Source organism: Rhinolophus sinicus, chromosome X (genome assembly GCF_036562045.2).
Source record: "Rhinolophus sinicus isolate RSC01 chromosome X, ASM3656204v1, whole genome shotgun sequence".
Lineage (NCBI taxonomy): Eukaryota > Metazoa > Chordata > Mammalia > Chiroptera > Rhinolophidae > Rhinolophus > Rhinolophus sinicus.
In genome coordinates, this window is record NC_133768.1 from 57,856,148 (window position 1) to 57,878,287 (window position 22,140).

A 22,140-nucleotide genomic window follows, 5' to 3' on the forward strand; every position below is an offset into this window, starting at 1 on the left:
GTGATTTGACAGATAGCAAAATATAGGTTTGTAATAAAAACCCAGGGAATGTTTATACTATTATGTCTACTTGAAAACTATGAATTACACACAAGCTTCCCCCCCACACCAAAAAACAAACAAACAAACAAAACAAAACCTAATGTATGCATTGGGTGGGAAACTATAGAATTTTTAAGTGTGATACTTACTGTTAGTGATAACCTGGATAAAATTGTAGAAACATGCACATGTAGCGAAAAGAAATATAAGAATTTGATCAATATATTTTTCTGCTTTAATTCAAAATTTTGCACTTGGCATCAAATCGTTGGCTCATTTTTTATTATTTTTTATTATTAATTTCTAATTTTAAAAACTTAATGTGAAAATATCAGAACTACTAATGGACATTATATTGTAAAATATATTCCAATGAAACATTAAAGTAGAAGTAAGGAAACATGGGAGTTCCACATCTGCAATGACATAATGTGAAACTCCATGGACCCATTACACATTAAAACAACCATAATTGCTGAATTTATTTAAAAAAAACACACAACAAATTAAATTTTGCAAGAACAGCAAGAGTCTGAGGGACATGAGCTATGTCTTACTCCTTCTTCTTCCTTAGCTCTGTATGATAGAAGCTTTACTCTTAGCAGGTGTGGCTCAGAATATGAAGTTCCCAATCCCGTTAGCGGCCAATCAAGGAATGTGGTATGACCAGGAGGAGCAGGCCATGAGCATTTCTCATCTCCCTCAGATCTGGCTTGAAGAGGCTAAATTCATGGTGAGTGTAGCCAAGAGATAGGTGCTGCCTTATTCCATCCAAGTTTCAATTAATAGGTTGGAGATTCTGCCCCAGGGTCAGCAGGCCAAATAAACATAGTCCCTCATCTCCCTTGACCAAGCCAACTCATAAATTAAGGTTCCATCTTGGAAGAGGCAAGCAGGGTAGTCCAGAGGCTACTGCCCTCATCTAGTCCTCTGCTCATTAAACAGGATGTCACTCCAAGAGAAGTGGGCCACTATCTCCATTCCCAGTTCCTCAGATGTGGCTCAAAGATTTTGCCCAGGGGGGAAAGGCATTACAAAAGAAGACATTGCTCCAAATTTCTCCCCAAGGAACTAACTGTATTTGAAACAGAGTACAAATGTTCAAGCTTGACACTACCCTTGAAAACAATTTTGAGGTAAGCAATTAAGAGATGGTTGGTAAGTCTACAAGAGCACAAAATCTACACTGTAGGCTAGCAGATTTCCAGGACAGAACAAATGTCAATGGTTGACAACAAACAAACAAACAAACAAACAAACAAACAAACAAGAACAAAAATTGCAAGAGGACCCAAATATAATAGGATTCACTTGTGAAGAAATTTGTATCTCAGATCAGTATAAAAAACAATAGAAAACAACAGATTAAGCAGGACACTAAAAGCTGGATGTGATAACAGAGGCAAAAGGCTTATAAGAGAAATTAAGAGAAGAGATAGTTAAAGAGAGGACTACTAAAACCACGGTCACCCATGGTGACTGTCGCACATGCTTAAGGCATGAACCTTTTGAGGAGCAACACTGCTGGGGGAAAAAACACTACAGATAACTCAACAAATAAACAAGCAATTATCGATAAAATCTGCATCAAAGAAAGGGATCAGTATTCAGTGTTGCTACATTATATTACTTAAAATGTCTAGTTTTCACCACCATCAAAAAACAAGATACATGCAATAACAGAGGAAACTAGGATCCATAAACAGGAAAAAAATAAATAAATAAGAAAAGAGAAATTACCTGTGAGAGGATTCAGATATCTCATACAAACTTAAAAGCCATTATCAGTAAGCTTAATGAACTGCAGGAAACAATTCTTAAAGAAATAAAGGAAACAACAAGTGCTGGCGTGGATGCGGAGAAAAGGGAACGCTGGTGCACTGTTGGTGGGAATGCAGATTGGTGCAGCCACTATGGAAAACAGTTTGGAGGTATCTCAAAAACCTGAAAATGGAACTACCTTATGATCCAGCAATCCCACTCCTAGGTATCTATCCGGAGAAATCCAAAACTCCAATTCAAAAATCTTTATGCACTCCTATGTTTATTGCAGCACTATACACAATAGCCAAGATATGGAAACAACCGAAATGTCCATCAGTAGACGACTGGATTAAGAAACTATGGTACATTTATACAATGGAGTATTATGCAGCCATAAAGAAGAAAGAAATCTTACCATTTGCAACAACATGGATGGACCTAGAGAACATTATGTTAAGTGAAATAAGTCAGAAAGAGAAAGACAAATACCATATGATCTCACTTATATGCGGAATCTAAAGAAAAGAATAAGTGAATGAACTAATCAGAGACAGTTTTGGAAACATGGAGGAAAAACAGGAGGTTGCTAGAGCGGTGGGGGGGTGGGGATAAGGGGAAGGTGAGAGGTTTTGGGAACGTACGGGGGGATGGTGGATGGGGGGAGGGGGGTTCACACAGTGTGAGGGATGTAAATGATAAACGTCTAAGTTTTGCTCTGTCTTGTGCACCTGAAACTAATTAAAAAACAAATAAAATAAAAAAGAAAAAAAACATGTCAACACAGGAGAAACTTGAAAAAAAAAAAAAGAAATAAAGGAAAACATGATGAAATCTATCATAAGATGAAAATATCAACAAAGAGATAGGAAATATAAAAAATAACTAAATGGAAATTCCAGCATTAGAAAGTAAAATAACTGCAATTAAAAATACTTAAAGTAGCTCAAGAGAAGTTCTGAACTGGAATAAAAAAGATTAGCATACTTGAAGAGAGATCAACAGAGATTATGCAATCCAAAGAATAGAGAGGAAAAATAGTAGAGAAAAATGACAGAGGGTCAGAAAAATAAGGAACATTATTATTTGCACCAACATGCACATATTTAGAGTTCCAGAATAAGAAAAGAAGGAGAAAAGAGCAGAATAATATTCAAAAAAATAATGGCTGAGTAAACTTCAGTTTTATATCCCACATATGACTGAAATCATATGGTTCTTGACTTTTTCTCTCTGACTTATTTTGTTTAGCATTATAATCTCAAGATCCACCCATGTTGTCACAAATGGCAGTTTTCATCTTTTCTTATGGCAGAATAGTATTCCATTGTGTATATATACCACATCTTCTTTATCCAATCATCCACTGAAGGACAGTCCAAGTGTTTCTAAGTCTTGGCCACTGTGAATAATGCTGCAATAAACATAAGGGTACATATGAGTATATCTTTATAAATAACTGATTTCAGATTTGTTGGGTAGATACCCAGAAAGAGAATTGCAGGGTCATATGGTAATTCTATTCTTAATTTTTTGAGGAATCTCTGTACTGTTTTCCATAGTGGCCATGCCAATTTGCATTCCTAGCAGCAGTGTATGAGGATTCCATTTTCTCCACCACAACCTCTCCAATACTTGTTATTACTTGTCTTGTTGATGATAACCATAAACTTATGGACCTTGGGCTCAAAGGGAATGTTATGATTTTGATCTCAAAGGCAAAGGAAGTAAAAGCAAAAATAAATGAATTAGAGTAGGTCAAACTAAAAATCTTTGGGACAGCAAAAGAAACATCAACAAAACAAAGAGGCAACAAACTGAATGGGACAATATATTTGCAAACAATGCCTCCAATATAGGCGAATATCCAAAATATATAAAGAACTCATACAACTCAACAATAAAATAACAAACAATCCAATTAACAAATGGGCAGAGGACTTGAACAGACACTTCTCCCAAGAAGACATACAAATAACCAAGACATATGTGAAAAAAATACACAACTTCACTAGATATTTAGGAAATGCAAATCAAAACCATAATGGGATACCACCTTACACCTGTTAGAATGACTTTTATCAACAAAGGAAGTAATAACAAGTGTTGGAGAGGCTGTGGAGAAAAAGGAAGCTTCATACACTACTGCTGATGGGAATGTAAATTGGTATAGCCACTATGGAAAACTGTATGGAAGTTCCAAAAAATTATGAATAGAATTACAATATGACCCAGCAACTCCTCTTTGGGTATCCACCCCAAAAATCTGAAAACATTTATCCATAAAGATATATGTACCTCTATGTTCTTTGCAGCATTATTCACGGTGTCTAAGACACAGAAACAACCAAAGTGTCCTTCAATAGATGATTGGATAAAGAAGATGTGGTACATATGCACAATGGAATATTACTCAGCCACAAGATGAAACACTGTCATTTGCAACAATATAGATGGATCTTGAAATTATCATGCTAAGAGAAATAAGTCAGGCAGAAAAATTTGAGAACCATGATTACACTCATATGTGGCATATAAAAATGAAAGCAACAAGTGAACAAGACAAACACATAAACAAAAACTCAGCCACAGAGAACAGTTTAGTGGTAATTAGAGGCTAAGGGGGGAGGGATGGTAGAAGAGGGAAAGGGGTCAAATACAAGTATATGTTGATGGAAGGAGAACTGACTCTGTGTGGTGAACACACAATGCAATAGACAGATGTTGTATTATAGAAATGTACACTTGAAACTTATATAATTTTACTAACCAATGTCACCCTGATAATTTTTTTAAAAAACTTAAAAATTAAGGAGAAATTCAGAAATCTGAAGATAAGTGAAAACTGAGAATTAATCGATAGCAGGCCTGCATTTGAAGAATAGTGAAGAAAGTACTTCAAACTGATAATGAAAGAACATTAGCCAATCATTCAAATCCAAATGCATAAATAAAGGGTAGGTGTTGCTTAAAGTATCTACATAGATAAATATGAAAGACAGTAAAAATGTTTTTTGTAACACATTTTTAATTCTAATTTAAAAGACAAGGACATAAAGTAATGACTATAAATCTGTGTTGAAGGGCATACATATTTAAAGACATTATTTGTATGACAAGAAGAGCAAAAAGGAGAAGGAAAAATGTAGCTACATAGGAAGAAATATTTTTATACACTATTGAAATTAACTTGGTATTAATCAGAACTAGACGGGTATAAATTAAGTTGTTAATTATAATCCTCAGGGCAGCCAAAATCAAAATCAAATATATCAAGAGAAGCAAGGGAATTAAAATTTCGCACTATAAATTATATACAGTCACGTGCCACATAAAACATTTCTGTCAACAATGGACCACATACATCGCCTGACAATTAAGTTCACGAGCTCATCCTAGAAAAAGTGCTGCATACCTCATTACTGAATATCACTATAGTCACCTTCGAAGTACTCCCTTTCGGAAGCTATGCACCGACTTCAGCACCTAGTCCATCCTTCAAAGCAATTTTGGAACTCTTTTTCTGGAATAGCCATCAGAGCTGTCGTTGTATTATCCTTGATGTCCTGAATGTCATCAAAATGTCTTCCTTTCAATGTTTCCTTTATCTTTGGGTAAAGAAAGAAGACATTGGGGGCCAGATCAGGTGAGTAGGGAGAGTGTTCCAATGTAGTTATTTGTTTACTGGCTAAAAACTCCCTCACAGACAGTGCCATGTGAGCTAGTATATTGTCGTAATGCAAGAGCCATGAATTGGTGATAAGTTCAGGTTGTCTTTTTCACACAGCCTTTTCAGCACTTCCAAATATTAAAATTGGTTAACTGTTTGTCCAGTTGGTACAAATTCATAATGAATAATCCCTCTAATATCAAAAATGTTAGCAACATCATTTTGACTCTCGATTTGGACTGATGTAACATTTTTTGGTTGTGGAGTACTGGCTGACTTCCATTGTGCACTCTGATGCTTTGTTTCAGGGTCGTATTGGTACACCCATAGTTCATCACCAGTGATAATATGGCCCAAAATATCATTTCACCTCTCCAAAAGGTCTTGGCAAACTTCAACTCTCCTTTGCTTTTGTTCATCAGTGAGCTCGTTCGAGACCATTTTTGCACATACCTTTCTCATGGAAGATTTTCAGTTAAGATTTTCCTAACTGTTTCTCTATCGATGTCTACTTTGTCTGCTGTGCTTCTCACAGTCAGCCAATGATTTTGATGCCCAATTTGACAGAAGTTCGCAATGTTTTTGTCAGTTCTGCTCATTACTGGCCTCTCTGACCTCTCTTCATCAGTGATGTGTTCTCTCCCCTCAGAAAAACGTTTAATCTATTTGTACACTGCTGTTTTCTTCATGGCATTATCCCCATAAACTTGGACCTACATGTCCCTGATTTCACTTCCACTCTTGTCAAGTTTAACAAGAAATTTAATGTTTTGTTGTTGCTCTAATTCAAGCTCAGACATTTTCGTGATGGCACACAAGAACACACAACAACAATAATGAACGTCACTCAGCAAGACACTGCCACACATCGACACAAACACAGCTGTAAGACACTGATATACCAAGGTTATGAAACCTTACTAACTTGTTTGTACAGTGCTGCCAATGTAAGTGCACAGTGGCAAGTTTGCGAACTTAATTGTCAGACCTCATATATTACGTTATTATAATCCTCTATTTACTTGACTGTACTAATACCTGGACTCTTAAAAAAAAATAAACGGAAAACCTTTCTTGGAATTTTATGAAAATTGTATTAAACCTAGTCATGCATTTGTAGAGAATTGTCATCTTACTGTGTTGAGTTTTTCACTCCATGAACATGGTGTGTCTTTTCATTTATTTAGCTATGTTTTCTGGTCTTTCCATATCATTTTATAGCTGTCCACATACAGATATGGTGCAGTGTGTTTTTTTGAAAAACTGTACGTCTAATTTTATAAATGCTATTTTGTTTTTAAATTTGGTTTCCACATTTTCATTGTAGAAATATGATTCCTTTTTGTGCTTTGATGTTGATTTTGCAGTCTTGCTTAACTCTATTGTACTAGGATATTTTTTACATATCCTGGGTTTTTCTATGTAGACAATCATGTCATCTGTAAATAGGGACATTTTACTTTTTGTTTACCAAGCTGAATGCCTTTTACTTATTTTTCTTGTCTTGTTATGCTGGCTAGAATTTCCAGTCTATGTTGAAGAGGGTGCTAAGAGCAATTTTCCTTACATTGTTCCCCATCATAGAGAAAAAAATTCCATCATTTCTTTCTGATATTCATGATTTGTGTCTTCGCTCTTCTTATCTTTGTCAATCTTCATAGAGTTAATCAATTTCGTAGATTTTTTCCAAAGAAAAAACTTTAATTATGATAACTGTAGGTTTTTTGTAGATACCCTTTATTAAATCGAGAAAGTTCTTTATTCCCTAGTTGCTGAAATTTTAATCTGACTAGGTCATAGATTTTGTCAATTTGTTTTTTTGTGTCGGTTGATAAGATCATGTGATTTTTTTTTCCCCCTGTAGTCTGTCTGGTGTATTTTATAAAATTTCAAATGTTGAATTAGCCTTGCCCACCTGGAATAACTCCCAGTTCATACTGGTGTATACCAATTTTTACATAATTTTGAATTGGGCTTTGCTAATATTTTGTTGAGCATTTTTGCATCTAATTTCTTGAAAGATATTGGTTGGTGGTGTTCTCTTTTTCTAATGTTTGTCTGAGTTTGGTGTCAAGGTAATATTGGCCTCATAAAATGAATTGTAAATTGCCCTCTTTCACTTTCATTTTCTGGGAGAGATTGTGTTAAATTGATGTCAATTCTTTAATTCTTTAAATGTTTGGTAGAAATCTCCAATGAAATCATCCAAGCCTGGAGATTCTTTTTGGCTCACTCTATTGAGGATTGATTGACATACAACAACTTGTACATATTTAATGTATACAAGTTGGTGAGATTAGAGATGAGTTTGCACCCATAAAACCATCACCACAATCTATGCCGTAAACATATCCATTACCTCCAAATATTTCCTCCCAGCTTCTTTATGATGATGATGATGATGATGATGATGACAATAAGAACAGTTAATATAAGGTCTATCCCCTTAGCAAAATTGTTCAAGTATACAATACTCTATTGTTAACTATAAGCACTATGTTGTACACTATATCTCAGGACTTACCCATTTCATATAAATGAACATTTGTACCCTTTGACTAATACCTCTCTGTTCCTCCATCCCCTCAATCCATGGCAACTACCATTTTACTCTGTCATTCTGAGTTTGGCTATTTAAGATTATTCACATAAGTGGAATCATGTAGTATTTACCTCTCAGTGTCTGCCTTATTTAATAGCATACTGTCCTTCAGGTTCATCCATGTTGTCAAATATGCAGGATATTCTTCCTTTGTTCAAGCTGAATAATACTCCATTGTATGTATATACCACATTTTACTTATCCATTTATCTATCAATAGCCATTTAAGTTACTTCAATATCTTGGCTACAGTGAATAATACTGTAAAGAACTTGGGAGTTCAGATATCTCTTTGAGATTCAGATTTCAATTTATTTGGATACATATGTACTAAGTTGATAGCAGTGTTTTATATACATTAATTAGATCCTGTTTTTAATTGTTTCATTCAGATAGTCCATTTCTTTCCTGGTTTCCTGTCTAGTAGTTGTATCAGCTGTTCAGATAAAAGTTCCTAAGTATAATCGTTAATTTATCTACTTCTTCTTTCAGTTGTATCAGTTTTTGCTTCATGTACCCATATTTCTATTCTTTCTCATGTTCCTTCTTCCTTCCTGATGTTCCCAAACATTTTTGTTTGTTTGTTTGTTTCATTTATGTTTGATGAACTTCATTTAGATCTTCTTTAAGAGTAGGTGGGTATGTAGAGACAAATTCTTTTAGTTTTCCTTCATTTGATATTTTTATTTCTCTTTCTTTCCCAAGTTTCACTGGATATAGGATTCAGTTTATAGTTCTTTTCTTTTGGCACTTGTGAAATACTGTCATACTTAATTCTTGCCTTCAGGATTACTAATGAAAAATCCACTGTCATTTGAATTGGTGTTCTATCGTTAATTGATTATTTTTCTCTGGCTGCTTTCAAGGTTTTTAGTTGCATTTAGTTTTCAGAAGTTTAATTATGATACATGGATTTCTTTGAGTTTATCCTGTTGGAGTACACACATCTTGAATCTGTACGTTTTTGTCTTTCATCAAATTTGGGAAATTTTAAACTACTGTTTATGTATACTCTTTCAGCCTCACTCTCTTTACCCTTTACTTTTTGGACTTTGATTATACAAATTTTTGATATTTTGTTATTGTCCCACAGGACCCTAAGGATGTGTTTTCTCTCTCTCTCTCTGCTTCTTTTGTCTCTGTTTTTCAGAATGGGTGAACTATACTGATTTGTCCTCAAGTTCACTGATTGCATATTCTTACAGCCCATCAAATGAGGTTTTTTTCTGTTATTGTATTTTTCAGTTATGTAATATTCATGTTTTTTAAATAACTTCTATTTTTTTCTGAGATTTTATTTTTAATTTATTTCAAGGCAGCTTTTAATTGATAATTGAAGCATTTTGAGGATGGCTACTTTAAAATCCTTGCCAGTTAATTCCAAAATGTGATTCATTTTAAAGTTGGCAACAGTTGCTTGTCTTTTCTTATTAAGTTGTAATTGTCCTAGCTCTTGGCATAACCAGCAATTTTTTTATTGTATTCTGGATATGTTAGGAAACTTTGGTCTCTATTTAAATAATTTATTTTGGTAGGTTTTCACTCTGTTTATGTTTAATGTACAAATTCTAGATGACTATTCTGGGCTATGGTTTGCATTACAGTTTGATTTTCACTTTTGTGGTGTTACTTTGTTCTGCTCACTTTGTTCTGCTCAGTTTATCTGATATCACTAGGGCTCCCAATTGCCCCTGCTGATGTTGCCTGAAGGGACAGAAGGGGTTTGCCCAAGCTGGTCATTGGGTGTCTCTGAGTGAGATAAGGGAGACTCAGGTCAGCTGGGATGAAGAGGCTGGCCTGTGTTCCCTAAATTAAAATATATTGCATCCCTAGCACCCACAGATTTAACATTTATGAAATAAACTGACCATAAATGAGAGATAATTATAATCATTTGTAATTTTGCTGATGTTTAAGTTTGAATTATTAATATCATGAAAATTAAATGAAGAAATTAACTATTGAGTGTGCCTCGTTAGCTCATACCATCCACATCTAGTACCCATATCTATTTCTCACTTGTACTTAATACATGGTGGGGGAGCGTACAGAACCTACTCTGTTTCCCCGAAAATAAGACCTAACCAGGAAATAAGCCCTCGCATGATTTTTCAGGATGACATCCCCTGAATATAAGCCCTAATGCATCTTTTTGAGCAAAAAATTAATATAAGACCCGGTCTTATTTTCAGGGAAACACGGTAGGATGACTGAAAATGAGTCTTGCCTCACATCCTGGTGTCCACACCAGTCTTTATTCCCCTCCTGGTACTTTTGACTTGTTTCTAACCAGTGGAATATGACAGCGGTGATAGGTTGTTACTACCCTGATTGAGCTATGTTACATGTCAAAGGTGTGTCATAATTGTGTTACCTTATAGAAAACTGCCTTAATTGGAAATTCTCTTTCCTGACTTGATGAATTAAGCAGCTATTTTGAAGAAGCCTACATAAGAAGGAACTGTGGCCTCTAGGAACTGTGGACAACCTCTATGGCCTGAGGCTAACCTTCCATATGACAGCCAGTAAAAAAGCTGGAGCCTTCCATCATACAGCCAAAATAAAATACATACTTCCCCAAACTAAATAAACTTGGACGAAAATTCTTCCCAAGTCAAGTCTCCAGATGAGAATACAACAAAGCTAACACCTTGATTGAACTGTGCTCAGTCTGCTGGCCCAGAGATACTAAAAGAGAAGAAATGTATGTTTTAAGCTGCAAAATATGTGAAAATTTGCTATATAGTATAGAAAACTAATACACATGGAAATTCCACTGGAGAGATAAAGCTGATAATTCTGTTAAGTTTATGGTTAATGCTATAACAGCAATGATGTAGAGTAAATTTTAGTGATAGAATTTAATGGTTTTATAAATACATTTATTCATTTATTTATAGAATCATTGAAGGTTGTATGGGCTCATGTAAAATATTCAATTATGCATATTGAATTATATGGAGTGTAGTGGTAAATTTTATGTGTCAACCTGTATAAGCCATGGTTCCCATATTTGTCATCAAACATTATTCTAGATGTTTCTATCAAGTTATTTCTTAGATAATATTAACATTTAAATCAGTAACTTTTGATTAAAGCATGTTACTTTCTATGATGCTTCATTTGATCAGTTGAAGGTCTTAACAGAAAAATACTAATCTCTCTAGAGGAGGAAGGAGTTCTACCAGCAGACTTCCTTTGGATTCCAACTGCAACTCTTCCCTGTGTCTCCGGCCTGTTGGCCTATTCTGCAGATTTTGGACATGCCAGCCTCCACAGAAAGGTGAGCTAATTCCTTAAAATTTCTAATATGTGGGGGAAGGTAGAGACTATTTTATTATTTGCTAACTTAGAAATTTATGAAAGCCTTGGGATATATTCCTGTGATATTAAGATATCAGTAAAAATTAGTAAAGTGGGAATAGCTTTTTCATTATTAGCCTTAAATAGCTCCATCTGATGTCAAGGGGAAGACAATGAACATAATTCTTATATCTAATTTTGCAACCTTGGGGTAGATTGAAATTATAGATGGCTCAATGGTGGAATTTACATTTTACTTATCACTGAAATGTCTTCTCAGTTGTGAGAATTTGAGAGGATGAAACACTATTATAGGAAATGTAAAACTGAAGCTCAGAAAAGTTCTGGAGATATTTTCACAGTTTTAATACACAACAATTCCACAAATCACCAATTAATTGATTTTTAAATATATATGATTCTTGGGGTGATGTCAGAAACCTGGAGGTGTGAGGGGTACCCCTTGAGCTCGTCCCTTGAAGTTACAACAAGCTGAAAAACTATAATTCAACAAAAATTCCCCACACAAACATGTCTGAGATCTGCACTCTAAAATATCTCAAGGTGGGTGACTCGTGGTGAACAGGGGAGGACGGAAGGGAGAAGTAAAGAGACCGGGGGCGAGGATGCAGCCAGGAGCTCACTGCAGGTCCTGGGAGAGGGGAGGACACAGGCTGTAGGTGCATTTTCTGTGGCCCCCAGCAATCTTGACTGAAGGAATCAGCATAAAATATGGCTGAAACCAGCGATTGGGGCAGAGACCTCTGGGCAAAGACTAAATATAGAAGTGTGAGAACTGTGGTTTAAGCTCTCACTGCTAGGAAGAAAACAAAGCCACAGAGCCTGGCTGCCTTCCCCAACTCTCCCAGAGCTCACCTCCCTGCACCCTTCCAGAGCTAGCAGGGAATCCCAGAAGAAGATGTAGCAGTGAGTGTCGGGTTAAAGAGCAGCACATCTACAGCCCTGAGAACTGGAGAGACAGTTCATGAGTCACAGACGCACACTGTGGCTAATTCCAGTGAAAAGCATGGAGATAAAGAGGCAAGGCAGCTGTGGTCTGGCAGTCACATTACTCAAAGGGCAATAAAGCCACAAAGACACCAACAGCCTCTTCCAGTCCACTCCACCCCACCACCACATTTCACAACTGATCCCAGCACTGAATCTGGCTACAGGGGTAGCACTGGGGTTTCAGGGGCTCAGAACCCCATTGCTCACTATATTCTCCCAGGCGGAGGTACCCTAAGACTGAGGCAACCTAGTCAGAGAGGAGTTGCCCACTTCCACAGGGACTATTCCACCACAAGAAGGCAAAACAGAGCAAGAGAAAATAAAATGCTCCAGTGCTACCTGCAGGAAAATAAAAGAAATACCCCCCCTTTGTACCAACCTGCTGCAGAATTCATTCCTGGAGATGCCTCAGAAGAGAAATAATCCATCAATTACCATGAACAACCAAGGTAACAATGCAACTCAGAAATAAAATGAAAAACATGCACAAAATAAACTTAAAGACATGAAAATATGTGATTTAAATGACAGAAAATTCAACACTGCAGTTCTGAAAAAACTCAATGAAATGCAAGAAAACACAGACAGTTTAACGAACTAAGAAATAAAATCAATGAATAAAGTAAATAGTTGACCAAAGAGACTGAAAATTTAAAAAGGAACAAAATAGAAATGCTGGAGCTTAAGAAGTCAGTAAAAGAGATGAAGAATCTCTTCATCTTAGAACCAAGCTTAGAAAATAGAGCTGACTAGATGGAGGAAAGAATTAGTGATATCAAAGATAGAAATCTGGAAATCATGCAGATGGAAAACAGAGACTTGACAGTTAAAAGAAATGAAAACTTTCTGACTCCATCAGAAAAAGCAATATAAGAATAATGGGTATATCAGAAGTAGAAGAGAGGGAGAAGGGCACAGAGAGCCTATTCAAACAAACAGTCAATGAAAATTTCTCAAACCTATTGAAAGAACTGGATCCTCAAATTCAAGAAGCAAACAGAAAACCTAATTATTTCAATCCTAAAAGGACATCCCCAAGGCACATTACATTGAAATTGTCAAAAATAAATGACAAAGAAAGAATTCTCAAGGCAGCCAAGGAAAAGAAGACCCTATAAAGGAAAACCCATAAATTATCATCAGATTTTTCCGCAGAAACTCTACAAGTTAGGAGAGAGTGGAATTATAGTCAAATTATTCAAAGAGAGAAATTACCAGCCAAGAATAAAAGATCCAATAAAGTGATACTTTAGATATGAAGGAGGAATAAAGACCTTTCCAGATATACAGAAGCTGAGGGAATTTTCCACCACAAGGCCTGCATTACAGAAAATACTGAAGGAGGTTATTGTATCTGAATCAAAAAGACAAAAGAATGCAAAACTATGAGTAAGATGACTAGCAGGCAGAAGCAGGAAATTGCAACTCTTATTCAGAATAAAGCATTATACACTTACATATAACATAAAGGTTAAGGCTATAAAAACATAAAAAAGAAAAAGAGAAGAAAATGTTGCTACTACAACTTGGAAATAAACTCACAGCAAAAATAGCGATAATTTGTGACAACAAAAACATAAAAGGGGAGGGGATAAAGGTCTGAATTTGCAAAGTGGAATGGAGATAAGATGCATGGTGAAGAAAAAGAACTACTGTATATATGAAACTTTATTTTACATAAACTTAATGGTAACCACAGAAAAAAAAATCCACAACTGAGACACATAACATACAAAAAAGGAAACAGAGGGTAAAAAAAAAAAAAAAAATCATAGAATACCACCAAACTAAAATAACAGACAGAAACTCAGTCAAAGAAACAAAGAAACAAACTATTCGAAAACAAAATATAAAATGGCTATAGGAAATGTTCATATATCAGTAATCACCCTAAATGTAAATGGACTAAACTCACCAATAAAAAACACAGAGTAGCAATTTGGATCAAAAAACAAAACCCAACCATATGCTGCCTTTTTCAAGAGACACATCTCAGCTACAAGGACAAATATAGACTCAAAGTCATAGGGTGGAAAATAATACTGCAAACAAATGGCATCCAGGAAAAAGGATGTGTAGCCATACTTATGTCTGACGAAAAAGACTTTAAGACAAAAAAAGGTAACAAGAGACAAAGACGGACATTTCATAATGATAAACGGGATAATACATCAGGAAGACATAACACTTATCCATGTATATGCTCCCAATCAGGAAACACCAAACTATATAAAGCAACTACTAACAGAACTAAAGAGAGAAAGTGACAAAAACACTGTTGTAGTAGGGGACCTCAATAACCCTATTCACAGCTATGGATCGATCACCGAAACATAAAATCAATAAGGAGATGTCAGCCTTAAATGACTCATTAGACCAAATGGACATAATCAACATTTATAGAGCCCTTCATCCCAAAGCACCAGACAATACATTCTTCTCTAGTGTGCATGGAACACACTTAAGGATAGAGCAAACGTTGGGACACAAAACTAGCCTCAACAAATTTAAGATGATGGGAAACATACCAAGTACATTCTCTGAACACAATGCTTTGAAACTGGAGAACAACTACAAAACAAAGTGGAAAAAAACACAAATATGTGGAGATTAAATAACATGCTACTAAAGACTAACTGGGTCAAAGAGGAAAGAAAAGGAGAAACATAGGAACAAATGAGAATAAAAATACAACTTATCAAAATTTTTAAGATGCAGCCAAAGCGGTAATAAAAGGGAAGTTTATGTCATTGCAGGCCTCTCTCAGGAAACAAGAATAATCCAAAATAAACAACCTAACATTATATCTTAAAGAACTAAAAAAAGAAGAACAAATGAAGCCCAAAGTCAGCAGAAGAAAGGAAATAAAAATTAGAGAATTAAGTGAAATAGAGAACAAAAAGACAATAGAAAAAATTAATGCAACAAAGAATTGGTTCTTTGCAAAGATTAATAAAATAGACAAATCCCTGGCTTGACTCACTAAGGAAAAAAGAGAAAAGACACAAATAAACAGAATCAGAAATGAAAGAGACGTTACATTAGATACCACAGAAATACAAAGGGCCATACAAGAATACTATGAAAGATTATATGCCACCAAATTCAATAATGAGTTCTTAGAAATACACAAACTTGCTAGACTGAATTACAAAGAACTGGAAAATCTAAATAGACCAATCAACAGTAAGGAAATTGAAACAATTCTCTAAAACCTGCCCAAAAGCAAAAGTCCAGGACCAGATAGCTTCACTAGTGAATTCTACCTAACATTCAAAGATGACTTAATATCCATCCTCCTAAAACTCATCCAAAAAATTGAAGGAGAGATAATACTACCTATCTCATTTTATGAGACCAACATTATCCTGATACCAAAACCCGGTAAGGATAACACGAAAAAAGGAAAACCACATACCAATATCTCTGATTAATTGAAATGCAAAAATTCTAAGCAAAATACTAGAAAATCAAATACAATGCATTAAAAATATTATACACCACAATGAAATGGGGTCCATTCCAGGTGTACAATGATAACATATGCAAATCAATCAACATGATACATCATATAAACATAATAAAAGATAAAAATCATATGATCATAGCAATAGATGTAGAAAAAGCATTTGACAGGATACAACATCCATTTACGATTAAAATACTTAATAAAATGGTTATAGAAGGAAAATGCCTCAGCATAAAAAGGTCTTATATGACAAACCCTCAGCTAATTGCATACTTAATAGTGAAAAACTGAAAGCTTTCCTCTAAAATCAGGAATAAGACAGGCATGCCCCCTGTCTCCACTGTTATTCAACATAGTATTGGAAGTCCTAGCCAGAGCAATCAGGCAAGAGGAAAAAATAAAAGGCATACAAATTGGGAATTAAGTTAAATTGTCACTTTTTGCAGATTACATGATTCTTTTTATAGAAAACCCTAAAGATGCCATGAAAAAAACTATTACATACAATAAATGAATATAGTAAAGTTGCAGGATAGAAAATCAATGTAAAAAAATCCTTTGCATTCCTATATACTAACAATGAAATTTCAGAAAAAGAAATTTTGAAAGTTCCTTATGCAATTGCAAAAAAAGAATAAAATACCTAGGAACAAACTTAGCAAAATGTTGTCACACAGCAGCCTAACCGTCTGTCCCCTCGTGCCTACCCTTAAAGAAAGAAGAGTCTGTGAGACTGTTCCTTTCAGGGACTTTGCTTCACCTTTGTGCTTACACCTTATGTCTCCCTGTTTGGCCCTCAAAAGATGGTTGGTCAGCCAATGACGGGTAAGATTCCTCACGGGAGGAACAACCCAAGCCAGGTGCAGCTGTGTGGGGATCACCAGAAGAACTCCCGGGGTCGATAGAGGTGGGCACAGCCCCCCACCTTCCACTGGCTAAGGAGAGCTTTTGCCTATATGGCTATATTCCTTTCTACAACTTGCTTGGGAAGTGAGTCAATGATATGATAACATCAGTTCTCCTTCCATTCTTATCAATAAGTTTCAGCATAAAGGATTTGTTCCTGGGAAGGTACATATCATAATTGTTAAGACATCATGGGACTTTCGATTCCGGCTGTTTGCAGGCAAGGGTCATTGATTTGAATCAGTTTTCTGGTTTGATGTATGAGACTCACAGACCGTGGAGAAAACAATACTACTTCCTTGTGTGTATATCAATAGAAGCCACAAGGAGGCCCGATTCAGGGCTCTCAGTCCTTTGAGGCTGGGAGACCCTTGGCCCCCTGTTTCATAACTTTCTTGATTTCTGTTTTTCTTAACCTTTCGTTGCCCCTTCTCGTTCTCTCACTGCCTGTGTTGCACTGGACGCGACAGCAAAAGTTGTGAAGGACCTATACGCTAAAAGATTTAAGACATTATTAGGAGAAATTGAAGAAGATACAAAGAAATGGAAAGATATTATGTGTTCATGGATTGGAAGAATCAACATAGTTAAACTGGTCATGCTACCCAAAGCAATATACAGATTGAATTCAATCCCCATCAAAATTCCAATGGCATTTCTTTTTTCAATAAATAGGAGAAAAGAATATCATCAGATTTGTATGGAATCACAAAAGACCCTGAGTAGCCAAATCAATCCTAAGAACAAGGCTGGAGGTATCACACTCCCTGACTTCAGTTTGTACTACAAAGTGACAATAATGAAAACAGCGTGGTATTGGCAGAAAAACAAATACACAGACGAATGGAATAGAATAAAAAACACAGAAATAACCCACATATATATGGGCAGATAATTTTTGACAAAAGAACCAAAAGCACACAATGGAGAAAAGAAAGCCTCTTTAATAAATGGTGCTGGGAAAATTGGAAAGCCACGTGCAAAAGAATGAAACTAGACTGCTGTCACCATATACCAAAATAAACTCTAAATGGATCAAAGACCTAAACATGATACCTGAAACAATAACTTTTATAGAAGAAAGCATAAGTACTAAAATTGTGGACCTTCGGTTCAGAGAGGCAAGAAACAAGAAAGTACTTTTGCACAAAGGCAAGAAAGTACAAGCAAAAATAAATCAATGGAACTATGTCAAACTAAAAAGCTTCTACACAGCAAAAGAAGCCATCAACAAAATAAAGAGGTAACAAACCGAATGGGAGAAGATATTTGCAAACAACGCCTCTGATATGGGGCTATTATTCAAGATACATAAATAACTCATACCATATGACTTCACTGATATGTGGGATGTTAAACTAAAAGCAACAAAGGAACAAGACAAACAAGTAAAGAAAAAAAAATTCATAGACACAGGCAATAATTCAGTGGTTACCAGAGGGTAAGGAAGGAAGGGGATAGTAGAAGAGGGTAAAGGGGGTCAAATATATGATAATGGAAGAACTGACTCTGGGTGGTGAACACATAATGTGATACATAAATGATGTATTACAGAATTGTACACTTGAAACATATAATTTTACTAACGATTGTCACCACAATAAATTTTAATTAAAAAAAATAACTCATACAACTCAACAACATAAAAAACAAACAAACCAATTAAAAAAATGGGCAGAGGACCTGAACAGACACTTCTCCCAAGAAGATATACAGATGACCTATAGACATATGAAAAAATGCTTAACATCACTAATAATCAGAGTAATGCAAATAAAAACCACAATGAGATATCACCTTACACCAGTTAGAATGGCTATCATCAACAAGACAAATAGTAACAAGTGTTGGAGAGGCTGTGGAGAAAAAGGAACCCTCATACACTGTTGGTGGGAATGCAGATTGGTGCAGCTATTATGGAAGGCAGTGTGGAGGTTCCTCAAAAACTTAATAATGGAATTACCCTATGACCCAGCAATTCCTCTCCCAGGTTACCTACCCCAAAAATCTGAAATTATTTATTAGTAATGGCATATGTAACCCTAGGTTCATTGCAGCATTTTTCACATTTCCAAGACATGGAAACAACCAAAGTGTCCTTCCATAGATGATTAGTTAAAGAAGATGTGGTACATATATACAATGGAATATTACTCAGCCATAAGGAAAGATGAAATTCTGTCATTTGCAACAACATGTATTGATCTTTAGATTATCAAGCTAAGTGAAATAGGTCAGACAGAAAAAGTCAAGAACCATATGATTTCACTTATATGTAAGATATAAAACTAAAAGCAACAAACCAAGTAGACAAATAAACAAAAACTCATAGACACAGACAATAGTTTACAGGTTACCAGAAGGTAAGAGGGGAGGGAAGGAGCTAGAAGACGGCAAAGAGAGTCAAATATATGTTGATGTAAGATTTGACTTTGGGTGGTGAACACATAATGCAATATATAGATGATGTATGATAGAAGTCTACACTTGATATCTACATAATTTTGTTAATCAATGTTACCCCAATAAAATTTATACACACACATATGTGTGTGTGTATATATATATATATATATATATATATATATATACACATATATACGTATAATTCTAAATATTTCTGTGGCCATAATCCTTCATTATTTTGCTTATAGATATATAAATACACTGATATATTTAAATGAAGCTTTTAGAGCACTTACATACCCAAGAAAATATGTTAAATCAAGTCAGTGATGTTTTGGATTATTGTCTCCACTGTTTTCCTAAGTCTGCATTTATAAATCCTTTAATTAATAGTGTCAATTCTTTCATTGAAAAGGCCTCATTTTGCATAAAATGGAGCATTTATTGTCTAGTCCTTTTTATATCATGAGGTTTTAAAGGAGTATGTCATTTTGATAGTGTATCAGTTCAAGCTATTCTGCCAGTTAAGATTTTCTTCCTCTGTACAAAAAGGTTTGGACATAAAGACATTCCAATTATTAATATTTTAGCTGGTTTGATTAGCAAAACATTGATATAATCTATGTATTGATGAAAACTGACACCATACCAAAACTATATTATTTTGGTCATCTAGATAACTCAACTATGCTAGCCCTTCAAAGATTGATGTCTTTTTAAAATTTATATGCAATAGTGGCCAAAAATATCAATTCAGCTGATGAAATTACCAAGCCAAATAGCATGAACTAAGACTGCATTTGAACTAGAGGTTGTAAGTTTTTCATAGACTTATCATAACACAACTAATCATATATCTATGTCTATAATTGCCTATTTGGCTATATAATTCTAAAAATGTTGAGTATATTCAATATAAGCTCAATTTTTTCACATATATAAATTAGCTGTTCATAAGCCTAAGCATATTTCATGGATTTAAAAATGTCCTTTCATTTAAAATAAGGAAGCTTTAAAAAAAAAAATTCAAAATTCCTAACATAACTTATAAAAAGTTCTTAATTGATCTCACATACAAATTTATGAAATTATATTAAATATTTAGGCAAAATGTAAAGACACATTTATGCTCAATAAAAAAAACCTTAAGACCTCATATAGGAGATAGCTAGCACATTAATTCCTCACTCTGAGAATGTGTAATTAAAGGGAAAAATTAAGTATTGTCATGCCTTTCCTTTGTGTTTTTTTTATTTTTTATTTTTATTGGGGAATATTGGGGAACAGTGTGTTTCTCCAGGGCCCATCAGCTCCAAGTCGTTGTCCTTCAATCTAGTTGTGGAAGACGCAGCTCAGCTCCAAGTCCAGTCACCCTTTTCAATCTTCAGTTGCAGGGGGCGCAGCCCACCATCTCATGCTGGAATTGAACCGGTAAATTTGTTGTTGAGAGCTCGCGCTCTAACCAACTGAGCCATCCAGCCACCCCTCCGGAAGCTCAGCAGCAGCTCATTGTCTTTAAACTAGTTGTGGAGGGTGCAGCTCACTGGCCCATGTGGGACTCGAACCGGCAACCCTGTTGTTCAGCACTTGCGCTCTAACCAACTGAGCCATCCAACTGCCCTGTCATTTTTTTCAATATAACCAAATAGTTCTATTTGATAAGGACTTTTCTTTACAGTAGAATTCCAGACAATTTATGAAGAAGAATTAGTATAATAAGAAAAACGTCAATTGTGCTCACTGTAATAAAATAATTAATTCCTCAAAAGGTCATTAATGGATGCTAAAAACAATAGATGAAATACTAATGGGGCCTGTATATTTGCAGGATGCTAAAACTTTTCTCCAAATTGTTGGTCATAAGGGGGAAAATGTATTTTTGCAATGCAGGGACTAGGTGACTTCCACCTGATTCAACTGATCAAACTTAGCATCATTAAGAATGGAACCACCAGACACATCAGACATGATGGCTTTCTGATAATATGTCTACTGTGATGCAGTATGGGGTACAGAGCATTGCATATGCAACATTTGGTAAAAAAAAAAAATGTTGAGCTTGAATCTAATCCAGTTATTCCATCTAATTTCCAATATAAATATGATACAGGAGTAGAAGAATATAGTAACTACTGCTACTAATTATTTATACACAAGCAAAGGACCTAAGCATCTTGTTAAAATCTAAATTCTGATTCCATCAGTATGGGGTGGGAACCAATATTCTGCCTTTCTAACAAGTTCTCAAGTGATGTTAATGTATTTTAGTCCTTCCTATAGCACACTGAGTAACAGATTTTAAAAGAGAAATCAAATAGATAAATTTAAAATATAGGATATTCCAAAGGATAACCAGTCTAGTCTCATCAGCTACTCAATGGTATGAAAAGAAATGGGGGAAAGTTGTTTAGAACCACACTTACTTTAATTACTATATATTTGTAAAGTATATAAACACTATGAAAGCTTCAGGGAGTCTACAGCCGTCACCTGGGCTGCTGATATCATCAGCAGCAAAAGCTGGCTGGCTCCTCCACAGAGCAGGCTGCTGGGCATGACCATAGCACTGGCCTGCGAGGCTGATACTAGGAGCACCCACACTTGTTTGCTCCTAGCCATCTCTTAGCCAATTCTTAGCAAAGCTGTTTCCCCCAACAATCCTTTCCGTGAGGTTATTCTCTGTTTTTGTTGTTGTTCCACTGTGTTGCTGTAGGTTCTTAATTGGACACTTGTGAGTATAATTATATGTCTTTTTAGGTAAAAGACCACAGTCTCTGATCTGCCAGCAATCTGGTTTTTACCTGCTCTGAAGGATGTAACAAGATATATTTTTTAAGGCATCTTGCCAGAGCCTTACATAATTTGAGAATTAATGTGCACATTATAGAATAATACTATGTTCATTCACTATACAATCGTGAGAAGACACTTTTCAGAGTTATATGTAAATAAATTAATGCTTATACATAT